This window comes from Canis aureus, chromosome 18 (genome assembly GCF_053574225.1).
Source record: "Canis aureus isolate CA01 chromosome 18, VMU_Caureus_v.1.0, whole genome shotgun sequence".
Classification (NCBI taxonomy): Eukaryota; Metazoa; Chordata; class Mammalia; order Carnivora; family Canidae; genus Canis; species Canis aureus.
The window spans coordinates 22,587,160-22,609,509 of record NC_135628.1 but is presented as its reverse complement, the minus strand read 5'-3'; the positions used below and the strand labels follow the sequence as shown (position 1 = coordinate 22,609,509).

Sequence of the window (22,350 nt, the reverse complement as noted above, 5' to 3'; positions counted from 1 at the left end):
CCCAGCAATTCATCTTTAAGGTCTGGATATTAATAGGTCTGCTTCTTTAAAGCAAAATATTCCCCTCTAGAATCATATTTCAGCCATGAGAACTACCCTCACCTTCTAGGTGAGATGATCAGATGATCCTATCTATATCCAAGTTTTAATATTTCATGTTTACTTTGCTCTGTCTTCATAGGCTGTACAATGGCAGATGATACATAACCACACTGTTTCCCAGGTGTTTGCACAAATTACTAAAGTTCTCCTCTGTTACCGCTCTTTCATTTGTGATGCCTATTGTCCTCTGTCCAATCAAGTCTTTTTTTTTTAAGATTTTATTTATTTATTCACGAGAGCCGGGGGAGGAGGGGGAGAGCAGAGACATAGGCAGAGGGGAGAAGCAGGCTCCATGCAGGAAGCCCAAAGTGGGACTTGATCCCAGGATCCTAGGATCATGCCCTGAGCCAAAGGCAGACACTCAACTACTAAGACACCCAGGCATCCCAGTCCAATCAAGTCTTAACGTTACCTCCCTGCTATTAAATTGCAGTTGAACTCTCTTGACCAAGCTGGTGAATTTCTTGGCAAACACGCTTGCTTGCAAAGATGCCATGAGGCTGCCCTGCAAACCAAACCCATTTGTCAACACCATCTGTGCTCTGGCTACTTGTCCACTTTCTACATGTCTTCCAACTCATGGACTCCCTTCTCCCGAAAGGTAGAAACACCACATGGCCCTCTGGAGAGCTTCAGTGTCCTACCATGACTTTATAGCACTAGAAATACATTTGAGGTTTCTTTTGACAGCTTAGTGTATTTTTAGCCAAACCAATGAACAGAGGTGATAGTTGGTAGATCTAATATTTTGGCAGATAATTATGCATCCCTTGGCTTAGAGTTCACTAATATCCATTCTCCCTTTCTTTAATAAAAGAACTCCCAAGTTGTAGTAGAGCGCAAGGTCATCCATCTAATTAGAAGCTATATTTCCAGCTGACCTTGCAGCTTGGTTGGGGGGTCATGACTATGTACTGCCAATGAGGTACAGTAGGAGCTGTGCTAACAAGAGAAGTGCATGTGTTTTCTATCCTTTCCCCATTGCTGAGTGCTGAGAGACCATGACAACTGGATCCATAAATGAAAGCCATTGTTTGAAGATAGTAGTGTTACTGCGCTAGCTCGGGAATCGCTGTATTTGGACAGTTACATGAGAAAGAAACTTCAGTTTTGTTAAAACTACTTAATCTGGGGATCTCTCAGTTACAGAGGTGTGATGTCAATAATGTATGTCCTAGAAGGCAGCAGGCCTTAAAATTAAGGAATTTCAGTAACCTCTGTATCCCTCACCAGGAAGGTGTCAACCACTCTTTCCCTGGTTAGCTTCCTGGGCCAGAAATGGGAGCCCCTGAGACACTGGCAGTGAGACTTCACAGTTTGACAAAGTACAGAAAGCTGCTGTGTTCCAGTTCCAGGGGCACAGTCTCCTGGAACAATCCCATATTCTTCAGTAGGCTTTCCATAGAGAAACTGCATTCATCTACACATCTTCATTTTCTACAGCAGGAGAGCCTGCCTCATTTGCATTTGCCACCCACATGGTCCTGAGACCCACTCTAGAGTGGGATGGCTTCAGTGTTCTGATTGGAGGAGGAGGAGTCCACAGGTCAATTCCCCCCAGGACTGAATAGCAACACCAGCCACTGCCTGAGTTTCCTCCTCCTGCTGCTCAGCCACTCTTACTTGCCCTGTTGTATCTCAAGAGGAAGAAACACTTATGAATAGATGTGGGCTATGAAAATGCAAGAAGCCAAAGGAGAATGGCTGAAAATTCAAGTCAATATACATATATAAAGTACCTACTAAGCATCCACAGCTGTGTCAAACCCTGTAGGATGAAAACTAAGTTACCAAAGTAGTGCACGAAAGAAACCACTCTGATCAAGGAGATAAGCTGTGTGTAGATGAAATGAGCCAGAACCCACTCATGGTGGGATATCTATCTAGTCAGGGTTATGGACAGTCATAGGGAAGAGCTCAGTGAGGCTGGAGTTGTGAGCAAAAGCTTGAAAGAGGTGGCCTGTGTTGAGAAGCTCCCCTGGATGATCCTGTCATGTAGCCAGGCTTGAGAAATATTGCATGAGGGCACCTGGCTGCATGACAGGATCACCCAGGGGAGCTTCTACAAAAGACCAGTCTGGCCCTGCTCCAAGCCAATTCATCCAGGCACTCTGGGATGAGGCCCGGGCCCCGGGGAAAGGCATCTGGAAAGCTCCCCAGGTGATTTGGATGCACCTGGAGGGTTGAGAACCACTACCCTAAATCTGGCATCCAGAAATGATAGCAAGCTTTACTCCACAGACCTGCCCTCTTTTATTTTGGCATTAAGTTTTATTTTAGTATCTAATGCTAGACCTGCGTCTACTGCATCTAATTTATACCAAATTAAAATGCAAAGCAGGATGTGACTTAGCAGTTTAAAGGGTAAGAAGAGAGAGCACCACCCAAGAACTTAAAATAACATCTTGTGGTTTGAATTTTATCAGTGGGTGTTGTTATCTGTCCTTACTGACAACTGCTGGCGGAAGCAGGGTAGAGTTTTAACAAGTGGCAACCACAGGCTACATTTCAGTATTTATCTAAAAAGGCTATCAACCGAGTCACTGTGACATGTGAATACGAATTTTAAAAACTTCTCTATCTTCTGTAAAAATCTACTAATTGTCTTGCCAAAACTGTAAACATGAAGCTAGATGTAAATATGAATAATGCTCCATAAGTGCTACCTGAACCTTCTCAAGTAACAAGAAACTAAATACCTAGTGGCTAATGTATCAGATGTGCACACTTGAATTCCTTTGGGCACTTAACAAAAATAACCCCAGGACAGAGAATCGAAGCTGAAAAAAATTCCTATAAAACAAATTTCTCGAGAGACAGTTTGGGGGCATCTTTCCGGAATTAAAGGTGCAATCATAAACAATGTGTTTTTAAGAGTCTCGAAAGAAAGCAAGAATTCACTAATTTAGTGAATGGAGGTGGGAGGAAAAAGGGATAGAGGGAAGTTTTACTCCTCGGGGAAGGACTGTTGTAAGAAAATGAACATACAACACTTTTAAAACTGTGCAAGCTGAATAAAACTATAAAGAGAATTGGATGGAAAGGGCGGAACAGATTTTAAAGAACAGAAAGATGTCAGGAGACTAGAGCTAAAAAGGGAAGAAAAACATAAAAGCCCCTCTATAACTGATGTCGACAATGCCATGCTTATTTTTTCTCTCCAGTAGTGTACAGACCAGAAGCAACTTGAAGGTGCGTCTTATTCTTTTTTGGTTTTGTTTTTTAAATTGCCTCCAACTGGCACAGAACCTGGCCTATGGCAGCTTATTTATCAAACTGATGATCTGTGTGTCCCCTTCCCCCTTATACTAGCTACTAGATTTTTGCAAAAACCTATTTTAACCTAGAAATAGAAAAAGAAATATTCTCAACTATCCCCATTTATCAAATGTAAGAATGCTAAGTCTGGATGAATCCTGTTTAGAAGCTTGTGTCTTATGAGAGCGCTATAAGAGTAATAAGGAACAGAAATTACAAGAAAACCTGAGTCAGAATGCGGGATGTAAATAATGTATCAAAACTCTAGCTGGATTCCATCAAATTAATTTTAAAAATGATGGTCAGGAGTCAGAACCCTGCTCTTCACTGTGAAGTCCCCAGTATTGGGCATTCACTGCAGACCCAGGCTGAGTCAGGGAGGGGAGCACACTGGAGGTGTTTCAATACTCTATTTTGTATTCAGACAAGCATCTCTCATAGAAGAAGTCCCAGTGCTATGGAAATGGCAACCCCCACCTTCATCCCCAAAGGCAGACCAGCTCTGGCACAGCGCAATGACAACCCTCTCCTGAAAGGGAAAAGTGCCCCAGTTTCTAGACGCAGGTCAGATCTCAAATCTTATTTATGGTTTAGCAAGAGCTGATGCCAATTCTGATTCATCATTACCCAGTATGGAAGACATAGTTTTCAAAGATGACGCCACGAATAGATCTTGTGCTCAAGATTGCGAATCTCATTCCCAAAAACGCTGCTCCTCTGATTGGTGGGGTATATGTTTCCTTCCCTTGAACTCGAGTTTGCTTGTCATTATGGCCAAAGCGATGCTGTGTGACCTCCAAGGCTACGTTAGAAATGGTAACACAGCTTCCACCTGCTGTTGTGTCTCTCTCAGGATGCTTAGTCTTCAACTTAGCCATCATAATGTGAGAAGCCCACGCTAGGCAATGTGGAGGGAACACATGGGGAGGATCATTTCGAAAAGAACTGAGGCCACACCCCCACACCAGCTGACAGCCACCACTGACTAACTCTCAAGCCTGTGAGTGAGTCTTCAGAGGTTCCCACCCCTACCTTTTCACCATCCCAACCGACACAGAGTGGAGTGGACTCCAGCTACTCCCCCAAATCCTGTTCACATGGCAGATTTGAGGGATAAATGAAATGTTAATGTCTTAGTCCACCAAGTTTTGGGGTTGTTACAAAGCATCACATAACTGTAACACTAGGCAGGAACTCTTAGCAGACTCCCCTCCAGGTGGGAAGCATGAGAACATGGGGTCAGAAGGACAGTTCAGTCAGAAGTAGTGCCTCCTCCTCCTCCTGACCCTCAGGCCAGCAGGCTCCTCCTACCAGAGCATCCTGCTCCACTCAGGTAGGTCAGAATTAGAAGCGGGCTCCTTGGTTAACAAACCCCAGACCTTCCCTAGAAAGTCACTTACATAAGGCACACAGCAGGGCATATGAGTCAATCAGCTGATCAAGGTGGGTATTACCTGGTAGTCATGAGACTACAGATGGGACAACAGAAGAAAACAGGAGAAAGATGAGAAGATAAACAAACCCTTAAGAACCCTTTCAACGTACCTTTTAGCACAGACCACAAAATTTCTCACTCATCACTTGGCATTTATCAGTTGCTTAAGTTGCGTCTGGGAGTGAATTCTCAGCTTGCAAATGGGCCACAGAGAAATTCGTACTGAGGTCACAGGGTCAGTCATGGGAGAGAACCCAGAACTGTACTCTCCCATCAAGAACACACACCCAGAGCCAAAAAAGGGCATTGAAGTAAAAGTCCTAAGTAGATATAATTACATGTTGCTAAAGAGTCAGGTGGCACCTGGGTGGCTTAGTCAGTTGAATGTCCGACTCGTGCTTTTGGCTCCAGTTGTGGTCTCTGGGTCACAGGATTGAGCCCCTCACCGGGCTCCATGCTCAATGATTCTCTCTCTCTGCCCCTCCTCTGTGTGTGTGTGTGTGTGTGTGTCTGTGTGTCTGTGTGTCTCTCTCTCTCAAATGGGTAAATCTTTAAAAAAAAAAAAAAAAAAAAAGTCAAAATCCCTAGCACCATTCAATTCTTTGGTAAGAACACTGAGAAGCTCTTGAGACTTGGCCAGAGTGTTGTCAAGCTGACCCTGCAGTGCAAAGATCTAATCCAGTCCATGCACAGGGTTCCCAGTGGGCTATTTGCGCTCAGAGACCAGAGGGTACCAACAAGGCAATAAGGAGAGCAGTGCCTCATCATCTGAGTTAGAGCAGAAAAAAGACTGAAAGCAGAGGGAAGGAGGGAAAAGAGCCAGGAGACCAACTCATTCAGGCTATAATGAGCCTTGGATAATCATGATATCGTGATGAGCATAGAAACCAGGGCTGGCCAATAGAATTTTCAGTGCTATCGGATACCACGGCCTCTTCATCACATGAGGCTGTTGAGCACTTGAAACGCGACCAATGCAACTAAGAAACTGAATTTTAAATTTTATTTAACTTTAAATAATTTAAGTGGACATAGTCCCATGTGACTGGTAGCTGCCATACTAGACAACACAGCTTCACCACAGCATTCTAGATCACGGATTTCCTCCTAGCTTTCCTTTGGCACAAAGTGAGAGTGCCTTCAGGACACACCTGCCTCCTAAAATCTTCCAGATGTGTTCTCACCCCTACCAACTAGAAAAGGTCAGTGGCTGGCGTGCAGCTGCATCACCATAAAGGATGATGGCCAAAATTTAAATGTAGTAACTCATCTGAGCAATTTTCTTTCCCACCCCATTTTTTGAGAATGAATTAAAAGGTGAGACAGGTTGTTGGTTTTCTACATAAGGTCAGTGCGGAATTTTATTAATAAGCCCAACCTAACAGATACCTCAAACTATGTCAGTACGGAGATTAGCTTTTTTCAAAGAATCAGACCTGGGACACCTGGGTGACTCAGTGGTTGAGCATCTGCCTTCAGTTCAGGTCTGATCCCGGGGTCCTGGGATCAAGTTCCACATCGGATCCTGCTTCTCCCTCTGCCTATGTCTCTGCCTCTCTCTGTGTGTCTCATGAATAAATAAATAAAATCTTTAAGAATACAATAAATAAAAGGATCAGATCCTCCAACTCATAATCCATGAGGAACATTACAAAAAAGATGTATTAAGATCATGTGTCAATTGGCCAACAAGCACATGAAAAAATCCTCCACATCACTTGTCCCATCAGGGAAATACAAATCAAAACCACAATGAGATACCACCTCACACCAGTGAGAATAGGGAAAATTAACAAGACAGGAAATGCCGGGACACCTACACCCCAACGTTCATAGCAGCAATGTCCACAATAGCCAAACTATGGAAGGAGCCTCGATGTCCTTCAACAGATGAATGGATAAAGAAGCTGTGATCTCTATACACAATGGAATATTCCTCAGCCACCAGAAATGACAAATACCCACCATTTGCTTCAACGTGGATGGAACTGGAGGGTATCATGCTGAGTGAAGTAAGTCAGTCGGAGAAGGACAATCATCATATGGTTTCACTCATACGTGGAATATAAGAAATAGTGAAAGGGATTATAAAGAAAGGAGGGAAACTGAGTGGGGAAAAATTAGAGAGGAAGACAAACCATGAGAGACTCCTAACTCTGGGAAACAAACAAAAGGTTGCAGAAGGGGAGGAGTGGGGGAATGGGAGTGGGGGAATGGGGTACCTGCGTGACAGGCACTAAGGAGGGCAGGGCACTTGATGGGATAAGCACTGGGTGTTATATACTATATGTTGGAAAATTGAATTTAAATAAAATATTTTTTTAAAAGAGATCATGTGTCATTTAGGAATGGCTGATAATGGCTGCTTAGTTGTAAGACAACAGTCAGTGATAGGCAAAGATCGTATTTTGTAACAAAAGAAATGTTAGTTCACACAATTATCAGATGTCAATTTTTTTTGTCAGATGAAAACATTTACCACTTCCTACTATCTTCAGAAGACAACAAAATCTACTCTTGGCCAGCCAAATGCCTGTTTACAGAGAGTGGGGAGGTGAGAAGCCTTTTAAGAGGGTTCCTGCACAATTTACAGCGTCCTTGAAACAGCTCCACGGAGCTGCCCAGTTATTATCATTTGACCTGCAGGAAAGTTGTAAATTTGGCAAGGAAATGAAAAGTTTACTGAGAAAACAGCCAGTCTCCCAACATTCAAGTGTTTCCATAATCTGATATCCAATTTACCAAATTAAATATATTTCAGCCAGTATAATATAATAACCACTTCTGGGGCAGTCCCGGTGTCCCAGCAGTTTAGCACCACCTTCAGCCCAGGGCGTGACCCTGGAGACCCAGGATTGAGTCCCACGTCGGGCTCCCTGCATGGAGCCTGTTTCTCCCTTTGCCTGTGTCTCTGCCTCTCTCTCTCTCTTTCTCTCTCTGTGTGTCTCTCATGAATAAATAAATAAAATCTTAAAAAAAAAAAAAACCACTTCTGCTTGCCTAAAATAACTATTTCAGGCAAGCAGACATTCCCCAAAAGTTCCCAATTCATGACAGGCGTTCTCATAAATTGCTAGTAGCCCATAAATTGGCACAATCTCTTTAGAAGACAACGAAGCAATAGCAAGACTGTCTTTCAAAAATAAAGGCAATAGGCAATAGTTTCCAAAGATAAAAACAACTCAGAAAACATGGCATCCAAAAGCCCTTTTCCAAAAAAATCTTAATGACAACGAAGCCCAACCAAACATTAAATGACAGAGAATGACCAAGCCATGGGGGAAGACCAACGGTTAACAGTGCATGGATTACGATTCAAGCACTGGGGGAATAACCAGGGGAATTAAAGCTAGTGAGTGTTAGAAGTATAAATCCTAACAAAATAAAAATAAAACCAGTGACAACCATCTGAAACCAAGGGAGGGATGCTGGGTAAAGACCTCAGATTGTTTATCACATTGTTACAGTGCGTGCAACTCATTCTGACTCCCACAATGTTGGAGGTGTTCATCTCTCTTCTGAGCTAAGAGAACTAACCCTCTTCAGATAAAAGATGGCTTTTCAGGAGATTGACAATTTATTTTCCTTTTGTTAAATTCAAGTAAGATCAACTAGAATATTTTACTTTTAAAACTCCATTTAGGGCAGCCCGGGTGGCACAGCGGTTAAACTCTGCCTTCGGCCCAGGGCGTGATCCTGGAGTCCCAGGATCGAGTCCCACGTCGGGCTCCCTGCATGGAGCCTGCTTCTCCCTCTGCCTGTGTCTCTGCCTCTCTCTCTCTCTGTGTCTCTCTTGAATAAATAAATAAAATCTTTAATAAAATAAAATAAAAATAAAACTCCGTTTAGTTTGAGCTCAATCTTTCACAATTACTTCTGCCTGCCATTTATCTGGCCATCCCTCTGTCCAGCTCTCTCACTACAGGTATAGAGGCAAGCCTGAAACAAATGTCAACACTGGTTTGTTTTTGTTTTGTTTTGGTTTGGTTATTTTTTGGTTGAGATTTTTTTGGGGGTAATATTTTCATTTCTCCTTTGAGCTTTCTTTGTTGGGCTTGATTTTTTGTTTGTTTCTGTTAAAGATTTTATTAAAGATCTTATTAATTCATTCATGAGAGACACAAAGAAAGAGGCAGAGACACAGGCAGAGGGAGAAGCAGGTCCCATGCAGGGAGCTGGATGGGGACTCGATCCCGGGACTCCAGGATCACGCCCTGAGCCAAAGGCAAACGCTCAACCACTGAGCCACCCAGGCATCCCTGTTTGGCTTGATTTTTAAACATAAGGAACACATATCACTGATATAAAAAAGGAAGAAAAGCAATACTTTTCTGACTTGAACTGTTCATTTTCCTAAAACAGTCACCTGATCCATGCTTCTCTTATTTCCCCAGCCCCACCAACCTCAGATTCTGACTCAAATACTTTCAGCAGGTCCTCTGCATTCTCTGATCTTTCTTTCTGGCTTTTGTCTTAGTTGTTAGAAACACATTATAGTCCCAGTTAGAGAATCTGCCTACGTCACACCTCCCCACAGGTATTGAACAGGATAAGGCAGCAAGCCCCAAGAACGCGGGCAAGACAAACAGTGGTGCTTGGGTATTTAAACTATAGGTGTGAATGGAAACTACTGACACTGGGAATCCCATCTGCGCTGTTACTCCATCACAGTGGTGACACACCAACCCACTGCATTTACAAGAAGTGAAGACAGCTCTACCACTAAGTCCCCTTCCAATCTCTATCTCTCTCTACTCTCCCCCCACCCCTCACCCCCTCTCTCTTAATGAAAGTCAAAGAAATAAACCCTATCAGACATGGAAGCAAGAAGGAAGAGTGGGGGTTTGGGTAGAGGGAAGGATAATGGAAAAACAATGAGGGGAAGAGAGTAGCCTATATCCACACTGGGAGCTGGATACAGTTTGCTCTACCCCAAGACTCTAGGAATGGATGCCAGTCATCACAAGCTTACCTGACACTCCGAACAAGGTAGCTGTCTGGACTTTGTTTATTCCATAGAAGTCAGTGGCCTTTGTTGGTCAGGGTCCTCCTTCTCCTGCCTCTTCCTGTCCTTTATCTTAAGGAGTATGTATCACAGCAAAAGCTGCAGAAATCAAATTTTACAAACTCATTAGATCAGGGATTATTAGACACCACAAAAACCAAGCTGTACACAAAACAGATTAAAAATAAATAAGTATTTAGCTCTTGGAAGCTTGGAAGATAAAATATCTTGTAAGTTAAATATACATATACACAGTATTTCAGGGGTTTGATTATAGCTCCTAGTTTAAGCTCTTACTTTTTGGACAGATCTCTTAGTAACACAATAGACACAATCAGCTTCTATGTATCTGCAGTCATGGCTCCCTAGAAATAGCAGGTCAAAAAGATTAAAAAATCAGAGTTCATGTCTGAAAAATTAAGGTGCTGCCCTAGATCATAATTATTCATAAATGCTAACTACCAGTCCCACAGGGTTCTCTAGTGGCAGGGAAAAATAAGTCCCCACACACCAGTCACCTTGGGGATTGCTGCTCCTACCTTCCCTACTGAAGACATGTTGGCATAGTAAGGGCTCTGAGAAGTCCTGCAGTTAAATGCCAAATCTGTTAATTTTGTTGAATCCATTCCAAACCTATTTGACCATGGAATGTCTTCCTTGAGGTGACATTAACGATATTCCTTCAGCCTGACAATCCTGTCTAGCCTTAAAACTAAATTATCCTGAGTCCGTGAAATTATTTGAACTCTTACCTTTAAAGGTTTATCCATCATGTGGATAGTAGCTTAACATGCACAGGCACCACTTCTTGGTTATAAATTAGGCTCACAACAGCCAGTAAATAACAGTTATTCTTTGCTTACAGTTTCATGTCTAGACTTGGTCTAGAGAAACCACAAGAAACCATGATAATCACGCAAAATCAAAAGCAAGTCTCAAATACTGGCAACATGCTTCCCTGTTTGACCCAATCTTCTCTAAAAGTCCCTCCCTGGTCTTTCATTATCACACATCTTCCTCCAAACCCAACGTCCCCATTCCCAGTCCGCTCTTGCTTTCTAAAGTTTATACTCAAACTTGATCCTTTCTACTTCAATCTGAAATTGCCCCAAAGAGGAAACATCTGAATGGGAAGTAAAGTATCATTTAGAGAAAATAAGCAGCACTCCATAAGGAGGCATCCCAAATTAACTGGACAAAATGCTGAAAGAAATATTGTGGAAATTATCTCAGAAATCAAGTACTTACACAACTGTTATGTAAGCTTACTTAAAAATATAGCTCAAGGGGCAGCCACCCAGGCTGAGTGGTTGAGCGTCTGCCTTCAGCTTAGGGCATCATCTGGGGTCCGGAGATTGAATCCCACATCAGGCTCCCTGTGAGGAGCCTGCTTCTCTCTCTGCCTGTGTCTCTGCCTCTCTCTCTCTCTCTCTCTCTCTCTCATGAATAAATAAATGAATCTTAAAATATATATATAGCTCAAGTGGGGCACCTGGGTGGCTCAGTGGTTGAGCATCTGCCTTTGGCTCAGGTTATGATCTCAGGGTCCTGGGATCGAGTACCACATGGGGCTCCCCGCAGGGAACCCATTTCTCCCTCTGCCTATGTCTCTGCCTCTTTCTCTGTGTCTCTTAGGAATAAATGAATAAATTCTTTAATGTGTGTGTGTGTGTGTGTGTGTATACACACATACATATATATATATAAAGCAAAATGTTTATTGATTACTTACTGTTGGTCAGGGACAATTCTAGACAGTGGGGATAAAGCAATGAGCAAAGTCTGAAACACTGCACTACCAACAATACTACAGAATAGATTGGAAAACTCAGTAATACTCACTTACATGATAACTTTGGGGAAAACAGTTTCTAAATTGAAGAAGGCTGATTTTAGGAAAGAATTTAAAACCATCTTATAAGGCACAAAGTTTTCTTGCATCTGTGAGAAGAATACGGGAAAGGCAACAGGTATTTATTTTGTACCTGTCATTTCCCAGACACCATGCTAGATGCTTTTACATACGTTATGTTATTTAATTCTCAGAATGATCCTTTGACTTAGGTTTTAAGCATCATTCTACAGTTAAGAAACCGAGACAGAGCTAGTGGGCAAACTTTTGTGTATGCCCGATTCCAAATTCATGTCTTTTATACAAGAATAGTGAGGTTCAACCTGAAATGGAATTCATGGCCACTTCAAAGTAACATTTCTAATTTGACTTTACAATGGCAGAAAAAACATAAGCAAAACTATGTGAGGTAGGAGAATGGGCATCAACATCACATCCAAAAATAACCTTCACATATTTGTAAGAATCATACTTCCCGATTTGAAAACTTACTACAAAGCTACAGAAATTAAAACAGTGTGTACTGGCATAGAGAAGGACATAGAGATGAAGGGAACAGAGTTGGGAATGCAGGAATTAAACTCACATACATAGTCAATTCATTATGAACAAAGGTGCCAAGACAATTCAATGGGGGAAAGAATAGTCTTTTCTAATAAATGGTGTTGGAAAAAAGTGGACATTCATATGCAAAGGATAAAGTTGGACCCTAACTTCATACCACATAGAGAAATTTATGCAAAATAAACCAAAAACCTAAATGTAAAAACTATAAAAGTCCTTAAAAGAAAACACAGAAAAGAAAATTTTCTGTCCTTAAATTAGGTCATAGTCTATTAGATACAAATAGACCTAAAGCAAAAGCAATAAAAGAAAAAAAACACAAAAATGAAAAAACTTTTGGGGTGCCTAAGTGGCTAAGTCAGTTGAGTGTCCAACTCTTGATTTTGGCAGGTCATGATCTCGGGGTTGTGCTATCAAGCCCCAGAAAACATCTGCAAATCACATACCTGATATGGGTCTAGTATCCAGAATATATAAAAAATTCTTACAACTCAACAATAAAAAACAACCCAATTTTTTAAGTAGGCAAAGGACCTGAAGAAATATTTCTCCAAAGAAGACACACAAATAGTCAATAAGCACATGAGAAAATATTCAATATCATTCATCATGAGAGAAATGCAAATCAAAACTATAAAAAAATACCGCTTCATACCCCTAGGGTAGATACAATAATTAAATAAACCAACAAGCAAACAAACAGGCAGATTAGCAAGGATGTAGAGAAACTGAAACCCTCATATATTTTAGTGGGAAAGTATACATTAGAACACAGTCTGATGGTTCCTCAAAATTTTAAGCAGTTACCGTATGAGGCAGTAATTCCACTCCTAAGTATATATACCCAAGAGACCTGAAAACATGTTCAGAAAAAAACCAGTACAAGAATGTTCATAGCAGCATAATTCATAAATGTTAAAAGTGGAAAAACTCAAATGTCTATCAACTGCTGAAGGAATAAACAAGAAAAACAATCTATACATTATAGATTGAATGTTTGTGTTGTCATTTCAAAATTCATAAATTGAAGCCTAAGCCCCAATGTGATAGTATTTGGAGGTGGGGCCCCTGAAAGTTAATTAGATCATGAGAGTAGAGTCTGTGTGAGATTAATGCCCATATAAAAAACGAAAACAAAAACAAAAACAAAAAAAAATCTTGCTTCCTATCTCTGTTCCCAGCCATGTGAAGATACAGCAAGTTGACAGCCAGGAGGTGGGCTCTCATCAGACACTAGATCTACTGGCACCCTGATCTTGGATTTCCCAGACTCTAGAACTATAAGAAATACATATTTACCTGCTATTCAAGTCAAGCAGTCTACGGTAATTTGTTATAGCAGCCTAAACTGACTAAGAGACCATGTGATGCAAAACTATTCATCTATAAAAAAGGAATAAGGGATGCCTGGGGGCTCAGTGGTTGAGCGTCTGCCTTTGGCTCAGGGTGTGATCCAGGGTCCTGAGATCAAGTCCCACGGCGGGCTCCCAACAGGAAGCCTGCTTTTTCTTCTGCCTATGTCTCTGCCTCTGTGTGTGTGTGTGTCTTTCATGAATAAATAAATAAATAATCTTAAAAAAAAAAGGAATAAAACACTGAGTCATGCTACAACGTGGATGAACCCTGAAAATGTGCTAAGTGAAGGAAGAGAGGTTTAAAAAAAGAGCCCACGTATTATATAATTCCATTTATATGAAATGTCCAGAATAAGCAAATCTATAGAGATAGAAAGTAAGGAATGTTTGCCAGGGCCTCAAAGTAGGCAAAATGGGGAAGAATGGTATTCTTTTCAGGGAGAAAGAAACAACGTGCCAGAATTAGATGATAGTGATGGTCACACAATTTTGTGACTGTACTAAAAAAAAAAAAACCAGACCAAAACAAAAAAAACCACTGACTTACACATTTTAAAGGGTAAATTTTGTGGTATGTGAAATTACATATCAATAAAAAACATCCTCCTCTCCTAAAAATCATCTCTGAATCAAATAGACTCAGATAGTTATCCATCTTCCCCCGCAAAAACCACTGGCATGAGGTAAATCTACTTTGGTTAAATCAGATATATGACCCTGGAATCTAGTCCTCAGATTCAAAAAAGAACTCTTCTGTGTTCTGAAAATGCTTTAAGACAGCATATTCAATTAAAAACAAATGAGCAGGGGCATCTAGGTGGCACAGTTGGTCGAGTGACCACTTTGGCTTTGGCCCAGGTCATGATCTTGGTCATAGGATCAAGCCCCTAGTAGGGTTCCACACTCACTGTGGAATCTGCTTGAAATTCTCTCCCTTTGCCCCTCCTGCTCATGTGCATGCACATGCCCACTCTCTCTCTCTCTCTAATAAATAAATAAATCTTTAAAAACAACAATATAATATCGACATGGAAGCCTACATCTAGATCAGTCTACTGATAAAGTCTTTCAATCTATATGTGCTATGGAAAGGAAAGAATGAAATAGTCAAGTCAAAGGTCAAAGTCAACTTCAACACATGGAAGCACCAATACAAATCACAAGATGTATCAACCCCGCCTGTCACATTAGTCATCCTAGAAATCATGAATGAATAGATCATGGACACTCCTTCTCATTTGAGAGGTTGCTGACAATCATACCTAGAAATGAAACAAAGGGTCCTCCCTCCAAGATCTCAAAGGCATTCTTCTATGTTGGTAGGCAATAACAGCTTCCATCACCGAGGGCCTAGTTACAAGCAATAGGGTCTAATTAAAACCCTCACAGAATGATTGAAAACCAAATCTGGATATGATGTTAAAATGACTTTCAAGCTCTGAAACAGTCAGTTGATCTTTGATCTTTACTCCTGCTTTACATTTAGCAATGACTCAAATCCACATTAAAAAAAAAATTTACTACAACTTTAATTCTCAGAAATATCGCCATGTAGGTTAAAATAGATATGTGCGCACACATGTTCACACAAGCCAACCCATCACTAGTCAAAAGAACACCTCAAGCTAATGAAAAGCCTGAATTCCACCATCTGTAGTAAAAGAGCAGGATAAAATTGAGCAAGTACAGATAATTCCAACTTTTGAGAGGTTATGTTCTAAAAGGTAATTTTAAATCAGCTGTTTCAAACTCAAAACATTCTTCCACAAAAATCTCTTAGCTTGTGATCATGTACTCAAGCTAGTCCAGAGACAAGTAGACAATGCACTTAAAGTAGAAAGACGGTGGCACTTATAGGGGGAAAATACCTTCCATGTCCTCTTCAGAATGTAGCTCAGAGTGGCAGCACCCCAATTGTAGCATCAGGAAATAGGATGGGAACTCTCTCGTCCCATTATTCCCCAGCTATTCTCAACTGGTGGACACATCAAGGCCATGCTTCACAGTGGGAATTCCTTTCTACTCCTATTCAGACATAAGAATCCTTCTTCACAAGGACCTCTAAGGTTGAGAAAGTCTGTGGTTTTTCTCTACTCTCCCAAAGTTTTTGGTTTTTTGATTTTGGTTTCGCAGGATTTTTTTGAGAGAGAGAACACACATGTGAACAGGTGGTGGTTGGGGCAGGGAGGGCAGAGGGAGAGAGAGAATCTTAAGCAGGCTCCATACACACTGAGGCGCCCAACATAGGGTTTGATCTCATGACCGTGAGATCATGACCTGAACAAAATCAAGAGTCAGACATTTAATCAATTGAGCCACCCAGGTTCCCCTCTGAAGTTCTAATTTCAGTAAATGTCTGCTTATCCGGAAATGAAAGCAAATCAAAGAATTCACATTGTAAGATTTTTTTTAACCTTTGTTGAATTGTAACAGTCCTATAGAAAGTCACATTACTGAATTTTTGATTGGAGAGAAAGAGAGAGAGAAAGATTGAGAGAGTGCAAGCAAAGGGAGGGAAAGGGACAAGCAGACTCCGCACTGAGCGTGAAGCCCAATACAGGACTCATTCTCACAACCCTGAGATCATGAACTGAGCTGAAATCAACAGTTGGACTCTTAACTGAGTGATCCAGCCAGGTGCCCCCAAATTGCTGAGTTTTAAAAAATGTATTTTGTAAAGAAGATATGTGGAAAGTAGTGATTTCCAGCAACTTCTCAAATGTTTCTACAGTCAACGCAGATTCCATTCTTCATTACAACTATGTCCTACACCTAGCAAAAGGCTGCCCAGAGCAAGCACCTCAAAGACATCTATGGACTCTCTGTACCCTTAACATCATTACTATTGTGCATATAGTTTATTTTTTAAATACCCTAGAATAACTTCTGTACACTGTGTTAGGGACTAACAGGTTTGGCCTGGCCCTAGAAAAGATATCATGCAGGTGAAAAATAGAACATTTTAAAAATAATAATAACTATCCTTAAAAGCTGCAGTGTCTGGACTATGTTATAAGGAATTCCAACGGGAAGCAATGGGATGCAGTGGGTACAGCACAAACTCAGATGGTAGAAAGGCAGGCCCGCACTTGCCACAGTGTGACCTTGAGAGAGCTGAGTCTCAGTGCCTCAATCTCCTCAACCACAGAACTATTCTCACCCAGGGAATTGTGTGGCTGAGTGGCCAAGATGGGAGGGAAGTTAAGTTTTCAATGGATCCCCTTGGTGCCTTTAGAATGTGTTTCGCAAATGTGTATCACTCATTGAACAACTGAAGAAATAGGATGCATTATGAGATTGATCATTACAGCGACCCCACATGAGAACTGGGTAGTGCGTAATAACTCAGGCCACCCTCTGTAGACCTCTAACCACCTCCCCACTCTCCTCTCACTTACCCTGAGCTGCCGCCCCAGCCCCCATTCTCCAGCCCGACCTCATTCTAGCCTGACCACCTGGTTCTGACTCAGCCTTGCTGTGAACCCTGCTATTTGTGCAAATCCCCCTCCAACCCTGCTTCAGGTTTTCAGGTCAAGGATCTGTCTGTCTCCTCCACACCCACCACCACCTGCCAATGCTGGCACTGACCCGGAGCTTCCTGGGTGAAAGTGATGATGAATCGGCCTCCTTGTAGAAAACCACTGGGGTAATTCTGAATACAGAGTGAGCTTTACAGTTTAGGAGCAGAAAAAAGAAAAAAGCAAACCTGTAAGTACAGCCATCAGAGATACTGTGCAGTAGACCTCACCTGCCTACCCTGCACACCCACGCAGCGTCGGAGACGGGGCTGACCCAGCAAATTCTTCTTTGTTTCGGGGACACCAATCTCATCCTACCAGGTAGGTAATCTATCACAACTGATGGAAACTGTCAAGAGAGGTTCTGACTAATCCTCTTTCTTTAATAGATCCTCAGATAACACAAGGCGGACTTGTTGAATCGTCTCTGCAGAGAAGAGCTCATCATGATGGGGTGAGGAGGGGAGCAGGGGAGGGTCAGGACTCTACACAGTCTCACTATAGGCACCTATAAGAGGGGCTCCTCTTCACAGCACCCTTCTCTCCAAGCACCAGTCCACCCCTGGCCACTGGAGTGACCCAAACCAAGGGCAGCCACTGCACTGACTGACCGGGCCCAACATGATTCTCTCTGTCCAGAGTTTGGAAGGCAGACACAGAACTTGGAGACATGTGGGACTGCCTGGGGTGCTGTTGTGAACCATGTGCAGGGAAAGCAAAGAGACAGAGATGGCAGGGTGGGCAGAAGGAGAGGGGCTGGGAGACAGAGAGACACAGGCCAAACAGAAACAAAGAGAAATGCAAATAGAACACAGAAGAAAGATAGGCAGACCACACACACACACACACACACACACACACACACACACATACACACACACGTTAAGGCACAGCCCGGGGCAACATAAGAGGCACACAGAGACAACTCAGATGCAGAGGCCTAGTGGGGTAGGCAGTCAGGTGGGGGGATGTAGATTTGGGTGCATCGCTGCCATGTCTGAGGCCCTACCACCTTTCCGCTGTGCTTCCTGCTGCCTGCCCTGGGCACGACCCCTGCATCCATCCAACAAATCCCTCCCTCAGGGGGCACCTGGGTGGCTCAGTGGTTGAGCGTGTGCCTTTGGCTCAGGTCACGATCCTGGGGTCCTGGGCTCACTGCAGGAAGTCTGCTTCTCCCTCTGCCTATGCCTCTACTTCTCTCTCTGTGTCTCTCATGAATAAATAAATAAAATCTTTGAAAAAAATGTTTTAAAATAACCCTCCCTCAGCTGATCCAGTTGCATACTATTTTCCATGTGTGAAATCAGAAAAGTAATTTTAGTTATCAATATCCAAGGAGAGGAAAGATGGGCAAATTTTAAGGCATATTGTTGATTACAGTACAAATAAGTCAAAATATTTGGGAAACCTATTGAGCAATCGTTATTCAAATGTTATGAAATACTCTTACCCTTTTACTTATATCATAATAGGAAAAAAGTAAATACAACCTTAATGCCCAAGGTAGGAGAAAAGTTAAGCAAACTAAGTCTGGAATATATTATTTCACATCAGAAATAATATTACCTCTAAAATCATTTGCCAAGAACGTAACCAGTAAGTTGTTCATGTTAAAAGAAACATGCTAAATATAAAGGTGTAGAAACTATGTAAAATATATATATTGAAAATAAAGATCATAGTTAACACTCAAAGAGACAATGGGGAACTACATTTGGGTATCAAATAAAAGGGGCTTCCCCCCTCCCCGTGCTTATTAATGTATTTTCAATACTTTTATGAGGATATAATCAAGACAATATATTTAATCGCTTAAAATAAGAGGGGGAAAATAGTAAGAGTCCATCCCCTCACAATTTCCCACTTGTTATTCTCTCTCTCTCTCTTTTTTTTTTTACAAATTTATTTCCCACTTGTTATTCTCAAGCTGTGACTTATTCTATTGCTATGGTCCCTCTATGGATCCTTACATAGAACCACTGATTCCAATAACCAGGTTAAATTTCTTGCCAATGCTGCCACATGGACATTTATTTACTACACATTCTTCCCAATGCCTGCCCCCTTGTACAAGGCTGGGATAAACTAGTGCAGACACACTGATAGGCAGCTTCTAATTTTCTGAGGCAGCCATTCCATTTTTTAAAAGATTTTTTTAAATTTATTCATGAGAGACACAGAAAGACAGGCAGAGACACAGAAAGAGAGAGAAGCAGGCTCCCAACAGGGAGCCCAATGCAGGACTCAATCCCAGGACCCTGGGATCAAGCCCTGAGCCAAAGGCAGGTGTTCAACCACTGAGCCACCCAGGTGTCCCTTTTCCATTAAAAAAAAAAATTATTTTTTAAAGATTTTATTTATTGAGAGAGAGAGAATGCAAGCAGGAGGAGTGGCAGGAGAGAGAGAATCCTAAGCAGACTCCATAGGGGAGCATGGAGCCCAAAGCGGGGCTAGATCCCATGACCCCAAGATCACCATTGCAGCCAAAATCAAGAGTCAGGAGCTCAACCAACTGCGCCACCCAGACACCCCAGCTATTCCATTTGTGTTTTAATGATATCAATGATCTCCAGCTTAATCTGCAGCCCCGAGGCCTCTGGGAGAGGCTCACCAACCTACCAGCGGTCAGGAGACTGTTCCATGTCCAACAAGGTCCCCTCTCCCCCTAGATATTTAGACCTACAGCTGTGCTACTCGAGGTTCTGACCAGGAATCAGATTTGTCCTGGCTCAGGCTGGTTGCTTGTTTTTTCTTCTTTAGGGAATAATACAAATCAGCTCTATTTGGCTGTCATTAATGTTCCCCTTTTCATTCCTCTTTTTATGTGTGTACATACATAGACGCAAAGGGCACAAGGGAGGAGGCATAGCAGTTTCTCATTTTTATATATGTTTTCGAGTCTTTACAACATAAGAGCACTGTAGACCTATACATATATATACTTAATATTCAAAAAACGTTATTAAAGATCGCCAAATAAATGGTATGACCACGGAGTTCAATGTTTTAAATACCATGTATAAAAGCATGAGGTCTAATTAAAAGGAGCCAAGAGGGGCAGGTGGCTCAGCGATTTAGCACTGCCTTCAGCCCAGGGTGTGATCCTGGAGACCCGGGATTGAGTCCCATGTCAGGCTCCCTGCATGGAGCCTGCTTCTCCCTCTGCCTGTGTCTCTGCCTCTCTCTCTGTGTGTGTCTCTCATGAATAAATAAATAAAATCTTTAATTAAAAAAAAAAGAGCCAAGAGATGAAAGAAAAATTATCCTGGTAGGTTCTTCACTGACCTACAGCTATAATACCAAACCCCTTCAGCTACTCCTTTCAACATGCGTCCCAAGAAGCATGTGTAGATGGAGGGTGGGGAGGTCAGTATAACTTATTTTTATTATTTATTATTTACTTATTTATGATTATATACTGACTTTCTTATTTGTTGTCTAGATCTTGGAACACTAAAAAGGATGCCCACCTATTAGAATATGTGGCCAGATGCCTTTTCAAGACTAGAAGTAATATCCCAATTTCAGCTTAAATATTCCAAAACCCAGGACACTTTCCACACCTCTCCTTGGTGAGCCTCTCAATTAATAACAAAAACTTTCTTCCCCCCAGGAGGCCAGTAGGCAGGCCTGCTTGGAGTGAGAAGTACTGAAAGGTTTCTAATGATTTCTACAAGGATGGCTTTTCTTTCAGGTTCAATTCCTGAGAAAGGCAAACTTTCCTGCAGGAGCAATCTATAGCTTCTTAGAGCTAACGATGCATTCCGCAGTTCTTGTCCTCGTGGGAACATTTCACTCTTAGTGTCACTGTTTATAGCAAACAGCATCACTGGGTTACACAGAAGAGGAGAAAAGCAGGAAGAAAGGTGGTTCCATTAACTGTTTAAATCAGGCTTTCTCCTTTTCACTTCACTGTGGTTAGAGCAGAGAGCTGGCTGGTGTGACACGTGCAACCCCACAGCCCTTATTTTACCCATATTTGTGATACAGGAAAGGTTGAGTAGAATAACTGTTTTGGCTCCCATGGATCACTCCCTCCCCCCCCCCATGGATCACTTTTAAGACAGGGTAGCACACCTGGAGTTAAAGAGATATAAAACTTACTCTGTTAGATTAAAATGATCCTTAAATAGCCATAGAGTAAAACCTTATCAGTCTTTGGTTTGCAGTGGTGTGGTGAAGAGGCGGATGGACGCAGTGACTAAGTGAACTCCTCTAACAGGGCTTGGTATGCAGTGGTAACTGGAACCTATTATTTATGTCTAGAACAATGACCCTCTGGGTGTTGAGTTGAGGGAAATGAGGGAAACACAGAAACAGTGTTTACAAGATGATCACCAGTTCACAAAGCTCTCCAGTACGTGGTTTGAACGTGTCAGGGCATGTCGTGCCCCTGTTCAAATTTCTTCAGTAGATACTCATTACCTACAAATAATAAACTGCAAATCAGAATCATCTGTGGACATTTGAAAAACCAAACATGCGGGCAGCCCGGGTGACTCAGTGGTTTAGCGCCACCTTCGGCTCAGGGCTCGATCCTGGAGACCCGGGATCGAGTCCCACGTCGGGTTCCCTGCACGGAGCCTGCTTCTCCCTCTGCCTGTGTCTCTGCCTCTCCCTCTGTGTGTGTGTGTGCCTCTCATGAATAAATAAATAAAATATTTTAAATTTTTTTTAAAAAATGCTCAAGTCCTCTTCCTGAAGATTCTAATTCAATGGTCCTGGGATCTAAGTGTGAACATTTTTTTTTAGAAAAGCTTTCTAGATGATTAAAATGCACAGGATTGAGGACTACCAATTTACAAGAGGAGGTCTCAAGCCTTCTGTACTATATACAAACCTCAATTCCCATAGCCCTCCACCTCACATTTCACCTTCCAACACCACCAAACCACTAGCAGTTCCCTATAAACTGTCTCTGAGCCTTTGTGCCCACCCCCCTGCCCTCGTTGTGAGTATGACAGATTAGCCACCATCCAGGTTGTGGTTCAAATGAGGCTTTCTGCCCTAACATTTCCAGAAACACAAAAGATACAGAGAAGGGGATCTAAGCAGACCAGTACAGAAAATCATCAAATAACAAAGGAAGAAAACAAGAGAAGAATAGGGAAACAAAGGGTTGCAAGACAGAAAATAATTAATAAAATGCCAATAAGTGCACATTTATCAATAATCACTTTAAATGTACATGAACTAAATTCTCCAATCAAAGACACAGGGTGTCTGAATAATCTAAAAAGACTCACTTCAGAAGTAAAGAC

General features: G+C 42.0%; 1 protein-coding gene across 1 annotated transcript in view; it reads right to left on the bottom strand.

Annotated features, from left to right (window-relative positions):
* OSBPL3 (oxysterol binding protein like 3) overlaps window positions 1-22,350 on the bottom strand; it is a 136,641-nt gene that overhangs the window by 102,588 nt on the left and 11,703 nt on the right. The window contains exon 2 of the mRNA XM_077856491.1: window positions 9,768-9,899. The gene's annotated coding sequence lies outside the window, so the exon portion shown is untranslated. The remainder of the gene's footprint in view (window positions 1-9,767; window positions 9,900-22,350) is intronic.